Source organism: Lolium rigidum, chromosome 1 (genome assembly GCF_022539505.1).
Source record: "Lolium rigidum isolate FL_2022 chromosome 1, APGP_CSIRO_Lrig_0.1, whole genome shotgun sequence".
Classification (NCBI taxonomy): Eukaryota; Viridiplantae; Streptophyta; class Magnoliopsida; order Poales; family Poaceae; genus Lolium; species Lolium rigidum.
Genome location: NC_061508.1, coordinates 108803469 through 108818574, shown reverse-complemented (window position 1 = coordinate 108818574; position 15106 = coordinate 108803469).

Below are 15106 nucleotides of genomic sequence, written 5' to 3'. Positions count from 1 at the left end.
CGCGCTGGGACCTGATGCAGCGGGGAAATCACCCGGCGGCCCTGCTTCGGGTCGACGTACAGTACAGGCATCTCAGCGCCGTTGTTTTGGAATCTGCAAGTTCAAGTGCTACTACTGGTTCATATGAGCAGTGCCCGTCGGCAACGATCCCAGACTGGTGTAGATACTAGATAGACTTGCTAAAGCAAGGACATGCAAAGTTGTTTCACGGAGAGGCAAGCCTCGTAGGCGACGCACGATCCCTGGGCCTAGCGGAGCCGGCCAGTCATGATTGTGGATCCTTTTCGTGATCCAACCTCCAGCGATCTGAAACACAACGCGGTGCCATGTTAGCTTGCTTCATATCAGACCATCACCAAGGAGGCGCCTACGCCAGCTGACAAACCTTTTTCTTTGTATGAAGCAGAGATCATCGACTCTCCTGACCATGTCGGAATATGTCGTCGACTCGTCGTCGAGTTTGATCTCTGCCACCGAGATCGTCGCTGTCGCCAACTGCATCAAATACATGTGCGGAGTATCCTAAATTGTTGTATATTTCATGTGAAGTAAATCGTGCAGTCTGGACGAGAACGAGAACTATCCGCCGGCCTACTTCATCCGCGGCGTGCACCCCTGTTGGTGCAGCCCGGGGCTGCACCCGCTCTCTCTCACTCACCTCACGGACAGAGGTAGAAGAAAGGCAATGGAGACAATACAGTATTTTCCCGGCCGGCGCACGAACGCCGCCGTGGGGCGCACCAACGCCCAACTCTCGTTTTCTTTCAGCTCGCTCTAGCACACATACAAGCAGTACACGCGCTGGTTATATAGGCGGAGAACTAGCGCACGCACGCACGCACGCCTCCCTCCACTCCTGCCCACTAGCCAAACCACGCACGCACTAAACTGGCGCCATGCCTGGCCACTAAGCCAACTAATCTAGCTACATGCAGGCACGCACGTACTCCACTCTAGGATTCAGTCCACAACGGCCACAGGACTTGGTCCGGCAGCTGCGCACGACCCGGCCACACACGCACCCATCAAGATTAGTGCTAACAACCCCGACTCCGAGAATGCAACAACTGCCCTTCGTGGCCGTCACCAAGGGAGCTCCTACGCCAGTCGATAGACCTTTTTCTTTGTTTGAAGCAGAGGTCACACATGTGTCTCTGATTACACTCGGGACTCTTTCAAAAAAAAAAGATGGTATTACAGTCGGGCGTAGGCTCACGCGGCCCTTGATATCGTCTTGGTTGAGGTGGCGACATCTGGTCGCGGCGGCGCCTGGTCTCCAACAGTCGGGCGTGGATGCGTGGAGTGCCCAGCTTTACATGGATGCGATCTTTCTGGTCATGGCGATGTTGTTCTGCCCGTGGCTTCAGATGTATACTTGGTCTGGATGGATATTAATCGATTCCAACAGTGCGTACACGGTGCGTAAGTGTACTACTTGGTCTTGGATATCAATTGATGCCAAGAGTTACGTGATATGGAGGACAGGTGTACTGATTTTCTTTTTCCAGTTTTACATTAGCTTATACATTGATCTAACTGAAGACAGGTTCTTGGAAATATTGGGATATCATGAAGGATCTACAATTCTGACGGTGGATTTTATCCAGCGGTTGGTACATTTATAATTATGTACACGACTGTTTAAAACAATGATGTGCAAGTTATTGCTAGGTGGCTTGAGTCTTTCCTTCGTAGATTAACATGCAGGGCCGGGCCGGCAAACTTTGAGGCCCTGTGCGAGATTGTAAATGGGGCCCTATTTCATTAAAAATATAATTGATGAATAACTATAATTTATATATGCCTTAGATGAGTATTTAAACTGTGAATTACTTGCTTGCGCTTGTAGATTCTAAATTTGTGATAAAATCAGCTTAAAATTATTTTAAGAGGAAACATATTGTATAGGTTAAAAACCGATCAGACCGGTGGTCTAACCGTAATGGTTTCCTACTTAGGTTTTAAAAGTAGGAAAATACTTTCAGAATCTCAAAGACTTCTATCCCAATATGTAGTGCATATTATAAGTTTATCCCTCTGAGAAATATAATAACGCTATATTAAATTACCTAACAATCTATGAAATTAAAACGTAGTGCTAATTTTTATATGATTTGAATCTGAGAAATCTTGGCATGTTTAAGACTTAGAACTAGAATTTTATTTCTTAGTACGTCGTAGCCATTAGTCAGAATAGCTAGAATAGGAGGGGAAAAAAAATAGACGCAGCCAGCAAGAAGATCAGAGAGAAAAAATACAAGATGGGGCAAGCATGAGTCGTACGGCCACCTCCAATTATACGTACCCAGGCAAACGAGAGTGTGCACCATTACCGTTGGAGCTGCAATACTTTTGTGAATCTAATTCATTTACAGGCTATATAATACAAAGGCAGAAATTTTTTGGGCCCCCAAAATTTTGGGGCCCTGTGCGGCCGCACGGGCCGCACTCCTGCAGGCCCGGGCCTGTTAACATGTCCCGTTAAAATGATGCACTTTACTGCTATAAGGTACGTTTTAAAATACCGTGAACGCTCCTTGGACGTCTCCTCTCCCCCGCTACAGTAGAGAGAGGTGATTTTTTCGCCCGCCCGCAGATCCACCACCTCACCGCAGGTTCGCCGGATCCCTCGTCCTCCGTCGGCCGCTCCGGCGGCGGGAGGGTGGGGGATCCCCGCTTCTCGGTTGTAGATAGCGTAGGGTTTGTGAGCTCTTCAGCCGGCGGCGCCATGGAGGAGGTTGGGTCGCCGGCGGTGCTTTTAGTGCAGGTACGTGCTTCCTTCGGCGGCGGAGCTCGGTGGAGGTCCACGGTGGTGTACCTGTCCCCTCCGCTCGCTCGGATCAGAGGATCTGCTGGGAGCGCCATCCCCCTCCCAGATCCCGTGTGGCGGCGGATCTAGGTTGCCGACGTTGAAGCCGGTGATGTTGAAGGTAGACGAAGATGTAGCTGGAGTGCGGTGGAGGCTCCACGGAGTTCGAGGTCCGGCGACTTCCCGTCCATCAGGGGGCGTCTTCCGATCCAAGGCCTGAAGGAAGATGCGGCGGCGGCGCGGCACCGGCACCGGCACGTCCTTCTCCATGCCGGCGTCTTTGACTTGCAGAAGGATTGGAGTGTATTTTTTTTTATCTTTGTTGGGTTCCTTTCTGTAATGTTCAACCTTTAATATTAACATGGTTTCCTCACAAAAAAAGGTACGTTTTAAAATGATTTTTTTGAAAGGAAACATGAAGGGCCGTTATTGGGGATTTTTCCAGTACGGAGGAAACATGGGATGCTATGGTAATTGAGAAAATAGACCATTCTACTCCATGGAATGTAACTTTTCAAATATCCAATTTCACTACTTTTTTTTGTTAATTTTTAAATTTTAAAAAAGAAATTTAGGTGACTGAGATTTACGAGTAGTGTTAGACACCTGACAATTAACAAAAACATATTTTCAAATATGCAATTTAGGTGACTGAGTTTTATGAACAGTTTTAGACACCTGAAAATTAACAAAAACAAATTCTCAAATATTCTCGATGATGGTTACATTTCCGTAAAATAACATTCAGTAAAAATCAAACCGCCGCAACGCGCGGGCATATTTCCTAGTACCTATATATATATAATAATAAAGAAAATAAGGTTTCTTGTTCGTCCGTCTATTAGTACCCCTAATTTTCATCTAAATTACAGCACATGCCACAGGCAAGTTAAAAACCGGTTTGGTCGTCGTCTTCTTTCGTATGTACGTCGTGGTTTCCTAGGTCGCTAGAGAGTTTGCCCCGTGTCTTACCGAATCTCTCGCTACCAGAAAGAGTTCCGTACGAACTTGGATAGAGTTTCTTGCCTACTCTTTCCACACAAATCAGCCGATATAAAGCGAGTCTCCCAAATTCGCTCGACACCTAAAGTCGAAACCTGGCAGAGGCATAGGAAGCCGAACAGGGCGGGGCTGCGCCGCTGGCGAGCAGAGGCAGAGGAAGCTGAACAGGGGTGCTGGCGGCGCTGTGTTCTGGGACGTGGTGGTCTGCTGATGTACAGTACATGCTCACGCCATTCAATTCGACTTGTGCACGATGGGCTGCGGTAACCGGCACGGAGAGCAGGAGCAGAGAGGATGATGTCGTCTCGCGCACGGTGGCCACCACTCATCCAACGACGCGGTGAAGGTCGGCTCAGGCGGCAGCGGCGGCAAGGCCAACAACGGCCTGGACCAGCCTTCGCAGGAGGAGAACCTCAAGCAAAATTGCCCGTCGTTTCTTCTTTTGTGCTCTCCAGAAATAGCTCAGCTCAGTCTAAAGAAGGCAGGCAAAGGGATGATCTGACGAAAGAGGAAAACACAAGGTATCCTCTGAGGTGGTTTTAATCTGTTTATGCATGTCAAATCTCCGAGTACTTGATGTTCATATTACAGTAAGCTAAATTGTTTTTTTTTTTTTGGAAAGAACATAAATAAGGAAGGGCAAGCAACTAAGGTCCGAATATTATTTTGATCAAAATACCACTCCGTGAACTATTTACATGCGTGATCAACCTGTTTCAAAACTAACACACAGACGTACGATGAGGGAGTAAAAAAAGGTGAGGTAACATGTTCAAATTAGGCACCGCATAATTCAAGTGCTAATTGGGCTAGCTATAGCAACAGTCTTGTAATGCAAGTTGTGAATTTTGTGATATGCATGTAATGAGACACCAAACCAACTAAGAGGTGGACCGTGTGGCTAAAGATAAAATCCGAGACCAAGGTGAGTTGTGGACAAAAACAAGGGAAAAATATGAGTAGAACACTAAAAAAATAGACATGCCATTGGTATTTTTATGTATTTTTCTATTATTCCGTAGCAACGCACGGGTAATTTTCCTAGTAATATAATAATCTATCTATACCTAATAATAAAGGGAGGATTGTTTCCTTGGTCCAACACTTTTTTGGACCGATTTACCCTCCCATCAAATCACATACAACGCACTATTGCCACCAAACTGTTTTATTCTTTTTTTTCCAGTTCATCACCGGCTAGCTTCCGGGTTTACCCGTACGAACGAAGCACATAGCGGCGTGGCTTGGCGGATTAATCAGAGCTAATCTCATCTAGCCAATTCTCCCTAGATTCGATTCCAACAGAAAATTCTACATCGCGGAGCAGCTCCGTGTGGAAAACCTGACCCATCAGGACTGGCGCTTTCTAGAAGATCATCGTGGAGGTCTCTCGAGGATGGATATCTGCAAGTGCCCAGGAAGTGGCCGTCGCCGGCTGGCATCACAGGGTACCTGGGAGATAACTAAATCAACACGAACCTGTTGGTGACCAAGTTCCAGAGCAACCTCAGTTCATCGGACAGCAATCTTGGCCGACCGGAACGCCTTATAAAGCTGCTACGCCACGGACGCGGGCCGCCGGCATGCGGCGACGCTGGACCGACGGATCTGGCCGAGCTTCAAGGTGCCCTGGGCGGTGTCGCAGACGCTCGGTCAGGGGCTTGACCAAGCTACAGGTTGCGGTGCGTGGGTTTCGGCGCGAGAAGCAAGTCACGAGAAGCAAATCGATCTCTACATCAACGTAGCTAGCCAAGCTAACCAATAATGCATCGGATCATGTCCAGATCGACCACCCTGCTTGCTTAGCTAGCTTGAACATACATGCAAATTGCTTCAGGTTAATTCATGAAGGTAATGTTCCTAAATTTTAGGTTCGATGGCTCTATGATCTTGCCTTTTAAAACTGCGCTATCATTAAGTTTGATCTCCGCCGAGATGCGCTAATGCCCGTTATTACTACAACGTGGAGACTCACAAGGTAGGCAACAACTGAGGTACGACCATAAGAGTAATTCTACACGTAATATCCCTATGTTGTGTTTGGATGCATAGAATTTGAGTGTGGAATTGAATTGGACTAAAATTCTAAATCCAAGATGGAAATGAATTGACTTCTAATTCAATTCTGTTGTTTGGATGTGTTTGGAAATTGTTGTTGGAATCAATATTTATAACCAATTCTAAATCTTGTTTGGATGAACAAACTATAGAATTTGCGGAATTTAGTCCACAGCATGCCCCGCCATGGATCGAGCCGGCGGTGGTTGGGGCATGCAGCGCCGGTTGCAGGGGAGGACGGCGGCGGCTGCAGGGCCCCGGCGGCGTGGTTGGGGCACGGGTCCGCGGCGGCGGCGCCGGTTGCAGGGGAGGACGGCGGCGGTTGCAGGGCCCCGGCGGCGGTGGTTGGGCACGGGTCCGCGGCGGCGGCGGTTGCAGGCACCCCCGGCGGCGGTGGTTGGGGCACAGGTCCACGGCGGCGGCGCCGGTTGCAGGGGAGGACGGCGGGGAAAGTGGTGGCGGGGCCAGGCGGCGACGACGGGGGAACTGGTGGCGGGGCCAGATGGCGGTGGCCGGCGGGGGAGCTGGTGGCGCGGGGCCAGGCGGCGGCGGCCGGCGGGGGAGCTGGTGGCGGGGCCAAGCGGCGACGGTGGGGGAACTGGTGGCGGGGCCAGGCGGCGGGGGAGCTGGTGGCGCGGGGCCACGCGGCGGCGGCCGGCGCGGGAGCTGGTGGCGGGGCCACGCGGCGGCGGCCGGCGGGTGACGGGAGAGAGGCAGGGAGGGAGAGGGGTGGAGCGTACGCTCGTTTCCAAGCGTTTCCGAGCGAAGGAGCTCGGAATCTTTGGCCCGCTCTTTGCACTAGGGGATTCGGAGCGCGGAATTTGGTTACATTTCCATGCAAAGATTCCGAGCGCACACCAAACGGTGGAATTGGCCCATTTGGCCCAAATTCCTATTCCACGCCCCAATTCTATGCAACCAAACACAACAGACTATCCCGTAACAATCTTTCCGTACGTCTAGGATTTCCGCAACCATAATGCGCAGGGCGGCCTTCGGCGGGTATTAGGAATCTGCAGTTTCGATAATTATAGTATCGCGTATGTTTGTATAAAACTTTATTTTTAATCATGTGAGAGCTAGCTTAATTTGCATGATACTTTTTTTGGAACCATATGTCTCTTTTCTGTAACTATTTTTTAATTATGCTTTGTTTCTCCTGAGCACAATATAGATGAGACCCAACGTAATTGGAGAACCGATAAATTAGTTTGGATATCTATGTAGGTTACCGGAGCGACCACGAGTTGACAACCATGTCGATCGAAAGGTTATCGGAGAGGCGGTTGCTGGCGGCGCAACGAGTCGCGACTACGAGCTTCTTTTCACGGTGGCGGCCCTCACACACATTTGCAGGTCCACGCAATCGGCGATGGTCCATACTATAATTGTTCCCAAAGTTATATCGGTATATTTTCCCGTTGCAACGCACGGGCATTCTTGCTAGTAATAATAAAGGGAGGATTGTTTCCGTCGTCCAATATTTTTTTGGACTAATTTACCCTCCCATAAAAGTAAATATAACCCACTCCGCCACCAAGTAAAAATAAAAAATATCAATAGAACTAGAATCGTTTCCGTGGTTTGGTCGCTCTCTTCGTCCGTCGTTTGGTTCGTTCGCTCGATCGTGCATCGGTAGAAGTCTATTCTCCATGGATCTCCACTTGGTACCCACGTACCGCTGCTGAGATTGTATTTCCTTCATTGGATCGCTGAGCGAGAACGTGACCGATCCAAACGAAGCTTCCCGACCAGACCCATTATCCTCCGCTTCTTGCCTTCTCTCCGTATTTAAATATGGAAGCGATCGATTGTTGTCAGACAAGATATATGAAGCCACCATGATGAACGGAAGCATGACCCTTCAAAGAGAAAAGCGAAATCGGCGGCGCTGGCACTGGCAGATAGACAAGTGGCCGTGGATGCACCGGTCGAAGCTGTGCAGGACCTCAAGAATCATACCTCTCCGCTCCAGGTGCAGCTTGTCTTGGGCCGAGCTGAAGGCGATCATGGAGCAGTACCTGAAGTCATCTGGCGATCACAGGCCAAATGCCGTCGCCAAACCCCGTGACAGGTCCCAGAACACCAGCCGCATGAGATCACTCCACGCCGCCGACTCTCCCCTGTTTCCTCGCTAGAATCGACGACCACAAGATGAAGATCTCGGCCGCTTCCGCAATGTACGACACTCTGGACATGTGCGTGGACATGCAGTACAAAAGTAGATGGAAGAAGGGGTGATCTCGGCCGCTTCCGCAATATACGACACTGTGGGCATGTGCGTGGACATGCAGTACAAAAGTAGATGGAAGAGGGGGTGGACGGGATGACGCCGATCCAGATGCCCTCCGTGTCGCTCGGCATCCGGGGACGCGACGTCGTAGGCGTTGCCAGACCGGCTCCGGCAAGGCAGCCGCCTTCGTGCCCTCGTGCCGTCCTAGGTCGCAAGCATGCCGCCGATTGTTAGGGCATCTCCAACGCGGGTACCCAAACCCAAAAACGGACTCCGAATTGGTCCGGATGGGTCAAAACTGCACCCAGCGGGGCAACCCATCTTAAAAGCGGATACTCTCAGCGTCCGGTTTGACCCAAAACCGACGCAAATCCGGGAGCGCTTTGGGTCGAGGCGGACGCGAGCGCGCGTCCATCCGTGGTCGTTCGTCCGGCCGGACAAGCGTTCCGGCCCATTTGACAGGGAGACAAAAGCAAGCCGAGAGACCCCGCAGCATTCTCTCTCCTCTGTCCTCCTTTCTCCATGAAAATCGTTGGTGGAGCCGACGCAGTTTGGCTCGCCTCGTGGACCGCCGCCGTCGCCTACTCATGGAGGCACCGGTCGCCGCCGTCTCCCTTTTTTCACACCCGCCGGAAGTCGCCGGAGGCGAAACAAGCTCCGTGCCCCCGCCGAGCTTGGAGCCGCGCCGGCGATGTCGAACGGGGCGGCGCCCGCTACGAGCTTGCAGCCGACGCCGGCGGCGTCGAACGGGGCCGCGGCGGCGGACGGGCCGTGCACGCGGCGAGGCACGGGGCCGCGCCTCCATCCGGCCGGCCGCGTCGGCCACGGACGGGGACGGGCACGGGCGGGGCGGGCGGCGCGGCGCCGGCCGCATCGGCCATAGAGCTTGCACGGGCGGGGGCGGCACGGGCGGACACAGGCGGGGGCGGCGCGCGTCGGCCACGGGCGTGCTCGTGCCCGCGCCCGCGCCACGACTCGCCGCGTCGCGCATGCCGGCCACCATGCCGCTCGCCGAGAAGCCGCCGCCCCTGGTCGTCGTGCGCGCGGCGATGTGCACCCGCGCGAGGCGCTCGTCTCGGCCGAGCTCGCCGTGCATCGCGTGCGCGAGGCGCTCGCGCCGGCAGAGCTTGCACAGGCGGGGGCGCGCCACGGGCGGAGGTGGGCCCGACCACGGGCGGGCACGAGCGGGGACGCGCTACGGGCGGAGCCGAGGGAGGAGAGGTCGAGCGGCAGCACCACGACGCGGCCGGCGTCCGTGGCGGGGCCGAGCTCGGCGAGGAGGCGCGCGCGGCGTCCTCGGCCGCCTTGGGTTTCTTGCCGGGAGCACCGCCCGGCGCCGCGATTGGCCGGCACCCGCGCCGTCTCCGCCCGGATCCCCGACGTGGCTCGGGTCGCCGGCGCCGTCCGTGGCCTCCTCGGCGGTGGTGCGCGAGCCGAAGCCGCTCGGGCCCGCCGTGCCGGCCGTGTACCAGTGGGCAGGGGCGAGCGATGTGTGCTCGGCGATATGTGCTCTCGGTTCAACTAGTACTACATGCGGAGAAGAGGAATAGTATTTGGGTCTCCGCGCGTTGGGCAACGAAAAAAATCGCGGATGTCCTCGTCTATCCGCCTCTCGAGAGGCCGACCCAAACAGCAAAAAACGGACGGTTCAATGCGTCCGTTTGGGTCGGAGCGTTGGAGATGCCCTTACGACGCCGACACACAACCTCACGCACCAGATCAAGAGGGAGGCTGCAAAGTTCGCGATGTACATCGACATCAGGCTGGCAAAGCCCATCAAGACTGGCTGCTCAATCCTCTCTCCTTCCAAAAAAAAAGGTTGCACAAGAAAACATATTCAATTTTTGTTTGTTCACAGCTTTGAAGGCTTTGATAATTGGCTAGGCTTTGATAGTTGTTTCTGTGTGAGAATTAATACTTTATATCTGGTATTGTCTTACTGGCACCATTATTCAATAATATTTATTGATTGTGTTTCATCAAATGAAAAAAAAGTGGTTGGCCGACAAGGAGGACGAAGATCTGGAGTAAAAGGAAGGGGAGGGAGGGATGCCCACAAACAGGAAAAGCGGCGTAGCTAAGGGCCGGCGAGGGTGAGGCTGTGCGCTGGTGCAAGGTGAAGGGCAGGGAGGCGGCGCGCAGGTGGAAGGTGTGGTGTGCTGCTGAATTTCTCCTTCAGGTTGGTGGGACGGTGAAGGGAGCAAATCACCAAGGTTTTATTTAGGGGGGCGGATGGTTTGGTTCAAAGGTGGAAGGTGTGGTGTACTATCGAAGTTCTATCGAGGATTCGTGCAAGTACAAAGTGAACGAGCTAACAAAGTTTTCTTAGGTAAGTAAGATAATACGTTTCGATTGGGTAAGGCGCCATGATAGTATGTTTTTGGGTATAAGTTAGCTATACATGTGTCACCGCCCTCGACGGTGGTGACAAAGAGGAGAAGTGTCAACATGTATGCATGGTTTGATGAGATGTGCGAGTATATTTTTTCTCTCGGTGCAACGCACGCAAGACTTTTACTAGTACCTACCTAATAATAAAGGGAGGATTGTTTCCTTGGTCCAACACTTTTTTGGACGGATTTGCCCTCCCACTGAAATACAAAAACAGACTGAAATTACCCACTATGCCACCCATAAGTCATACCGGTTGGACTTTTTTCTGTTCGAACAAAATGTTTGTTTCGTATCCAAGGGAGGAAGGCCACGTCTGTGATTTTGCCGTGTCCTACTCAAACAGAGTGGATCGCAACTGACCTCACGGCAGCCCTCTTCATCGCATCTACTTCCCAGGACGCGCGAGGCCGTCCTTGCCGCATATACTCCCTTGGTCGCATCAGAGCCGGTATCCTCGGTCCCGGATATACAGCTATACTCCCATGGTCGCGACGGAGAGGTGGTATATCCTCGGCCGCCATCATGCCGGCGAGGCGGTGAGGCGGTATATCCCCGGTCGCAGCCTACCTCGACCGTGACCACGCTGGCGAGGACCAGCCGCGCACCTTCTTCGCGGACGCGCTCTCAGTGCCAACTATTCCATCAGTGCGTTTGTGTCAGATTTTGTATATTACAATGATGCCGGTTCAATCACAACCAGCGAATCAAAGATGTAGCACTCCATAACAATTAGTAGATCAAAGGTCTGGTACTGCATACACGAACGCGACGAGACCCGCCATAGTCTTGAGCGATCGATCACGTGTCCACAGAAACCAGGCTTCGGCGAAAATCACAGCCTTCATAAAAAAAATCTAGAGGCCAGTTTATTGTCGTGCAATACATGTACAAGTGCTCAAACTCTGGTAAGATGCTGTTGCCTTCCTGATCCTATCGGATCGGCCGTCGCCTCCTCAACGATCGGGAGCAACCTGGTAGCGGCGCTCGCATCCTGAGTACAGTTGAAACCTCTAAATAAGCTATATCTGGAACTGTACAAGATATTAGTGCTGTTGGCTTTGATTAATTCCACTAGGTATTTTTGTATTTCATTTTTAGAAGTGTTCAATGAAAATTATGACAATACTTGCACTTGCAATTTTAAAATCTTAATGCAGCTCATTTTTAAAAGAAATAGATTTTAGTCACGGGATTTGATCCGTAGCAACGCACGGGTTTTATCCTATATATTAAATGTCTAGGTGGTGGCATGGTTGGTAGGTTGGCCTTCCGTTTCCATCCCGACGGATATCGGCCTGAAGCGATCCGCGAAAGAAAACCGGGTGATATCTCTCCCGATTTCTGGAACCACCTTGCCACCTTGGAGGCCCGCCCATCTTTCCCACGCTTCTCACCCCCTTGCACCACTACCCTTGCGCGGTTGCGCCCCTCTGCGAAACCTCCTCACTCCCTTTCTGGCAAGGAGCCACCACCCCGACCACATGTCGCGTTAGTCCCACCGCCGCCTGCAGAGGCACCGCGCACCATGCCCAGACTCGCCCCCATCACTCCAATCTTGAGAGAACCGACCGTCCCCTCTTCGCGCCGTGCACGCAGATCTCCTTGGACACGGGCGGCGGCAAGCCAGGGATCGGGGCCGCACTGCATCTCCTCTCGTGAATGTCCGCGACGTGGCCTGGAGGCGGCAAGATTGTTAGCCCAACTGTCGGCGCTCATGCGACCACCCGTTTTGAGACAGATCTTTCTTTTCTCCGTCATGGAATGGAAGCCAAAGGTCAGCAAGTTCTTTTGACGACATCCGCCCTGTCTTCTCCAGTAGCCTGTGTTTAGGACAAGCCAGCTTTTCTGGTTCTGTTAACTTTCTTCGTGCTTTTTTAGGGGAATGGTGTTTTGGCACATGGGAGCATATGCTCCCTTTATTTTGAAATGCATGTTACATACATTTTGAAATTTCAAAAAATTGAAACGAAAAATTTGAACGTACATCTTCACGTGCTACACGCTCACAAAGTTGTTTCATAAAAATCCGACTTGTCGTGTGACGTGTGTAAAAAAGACAAAATTCAATGCTGAAAATAAGGCTTTTCAGGAGATAAATTTTCTCTTTTTTACACAGACCACAAAACATATTGGTTCCTCGCGAAACTTGACGAACGTACGTATATTGTGGAGACGTACATGTAGAATTTTTTTTCAAAATTTTTCGACATTTCAAAATATAATTTTTTGATAGAGGGAGCATATGCACCCGGGAGCCGAATTGAATTTCCGCTTTTTTAGGGATTGACTTGTTCAGTTGTTCCATAGAATTTGTTAGTTATTACATTGATAGACAAATAACCAAAGCCAAGAGTTGATAAATATTGTTAAGATTTGTACACGATTGCTGATATAAATTGCCATTTGTATCTCTATTTATTACTCATATCCAATTTTCGAAATTTATTTGTGTCAATTATTTTACTTAGATGACTGATTCTTTAATTTAGAATTAATTTCATTCAGTTCAGAATTTCTCTTTTCTTTCAAGACGAGAAATGCTATAATTTAAATCTATGGATTCTGAAGATGAGCGAATATCAGTACTGCAGTTATCTCGAAGGACCAGAATCATATGCTGGTAATCACAGTTTGCTTTCCCTATTATTTGTAGCCTTTATATCCAGTATAACCATCTTTATTTTTGTAAATTGTTAAACCGACCTCAATCATCAGAAAAGTATAAATGTATGTATGTCATAACTTAAGTGCACTCTCTTACCAAAATTTTACAAGGATTATCAACACTTGCAGTTCCAATATATATTACTAAATTATATATGTGCTTGGAAGTGTCAAACAAAAACTGCTTTGAATTTGTTTCGATTGTTGCATTATAACTTAAAAAAATGCACAGTACAAAGCTACAAACCAGCGACAATTATCTCAAAAAAAAAACCAGCGACAATGGAAGAAATTCAAAGGCATACAAGATGAAAGCATATATGTATAGAGCTTCCGTCTTAGGTAAAAAATATTGTACTGAAGTGATGAGGAGGTGTGACTCACAAGTTCGAGGAGCACGGTGGTGTGGGTGAATTGCCGGTGAGCGCAGGTCAGAGAGGCTTCACCATAGTGTAGGAGGCATGCGCCCCTGCGCTGGCGTGTGAGAGAGAGATTTCGTGTTGGGTTGTCGGATTTGGGGTAAACTAAATATACCGGAGAAAGTGCATGCCAAGAAGGTGCAGTCCGCGGAGAGAATTCGGATGGGGTCGCTTATACTGTTGGCTAGAGTAGAAGGTAGGGTAATTCATGCTGCCGAGGTGGTTCGCAATTTACGGAGCTGCCTATTCATCCAACCGGCTTTGGTTACTAGGCTACAATGTTGTTCAGTTTGTCTTAGTTGTCTCTATCGTCAATGCACCGCTCATGTTATCAGTTAGGTACTATCAGTGATCATTTAACATGTCCGTTCATGTTATCAGTTAGTTACTATCAGTGACCATTTAACATGTCCAAGTGTGTTAGATAGTCTGCACTTGCATGTATTGAAAATAGGTAAATTTTATTTCTGTTTCACTATAGTAATTTCCTTCCTATGTTGATTTTGAGTACTCCTGTAGGTGTCTGTTAGAGACCTTTTTTTCTGAAACATATATGTTTGGCATCGTCTTGATATCTTCCTACCAGTTTTATATCTCTAACTCTAAGTCTAATTTCGTCAATGATCATTTGATAGGTACTTCTGGAGTGAATATCGCCACTTTGGATTTCTTAGTGAATACTCTTCATCATATTTCCATCGGTTACGTAGTAATGAACTTTTCAAACATATGTGCTTCCAAAATCTATAATGCAGATGATTGTCGAGAAGTTATTTGATGAAAATTACCTTGTTTCTTAGCCTGTCAGTTGAGTAGAAATAGTTTTCCACTACAAATATTACGAGCTTCCTTTAACATCTATGAATACAGAATGGCCTACTATCCTAACTAAAATTTCCTCGTCTAAATAGTTTTCACAATGCATGATACTAAATTTATTTATTGTAATCTTGCAGGTATGCAGCTCGTTTTTGAGCTAAGAAGTTTGTGAGTATTCTTTCTTGAAGCATCAATTTGAAGATAAACTGAACCTGTTGGCTACCATGAGAATTCTCACTGTATTCATCGTGACCAGGTACGCCTCTCCTCTCGCTCCCCCTCCCTATCCTTCATCAATGAGTTTTCCCTTTCCTTCCTCAACCCTGTATTCTGCAGAAATTCAAGAAGTGCTTGATGGATTTCTTGCATGTCCAAAAGGTATCCTTGAACCCAAATGCAGCTTACCCTGAGTTCTTTCTGCGTCGATCACATGAGTTGGAAACTGACCGGCCATAGAGTTCATCAAGTAAAAGCAGTAATATCTTAGTCTTCCAATCTGTCAAGTATTACTGGTCAAATGAAATAAGGTGTGAGCTTTGTGTGTGCGCTTATATGCTAAGTTGTGGATCTTGCGGACTAATCTCTTAGTGTTCTTTAAGTTTCTAAAACTGCTCGTCCGATTGGGTACTACCGTTGGGCTCCATTGGCATATATTGCCTTCGATGTACAAAACAGCCAAAACGAGTTTCATCCACATGCAGCTCAAGG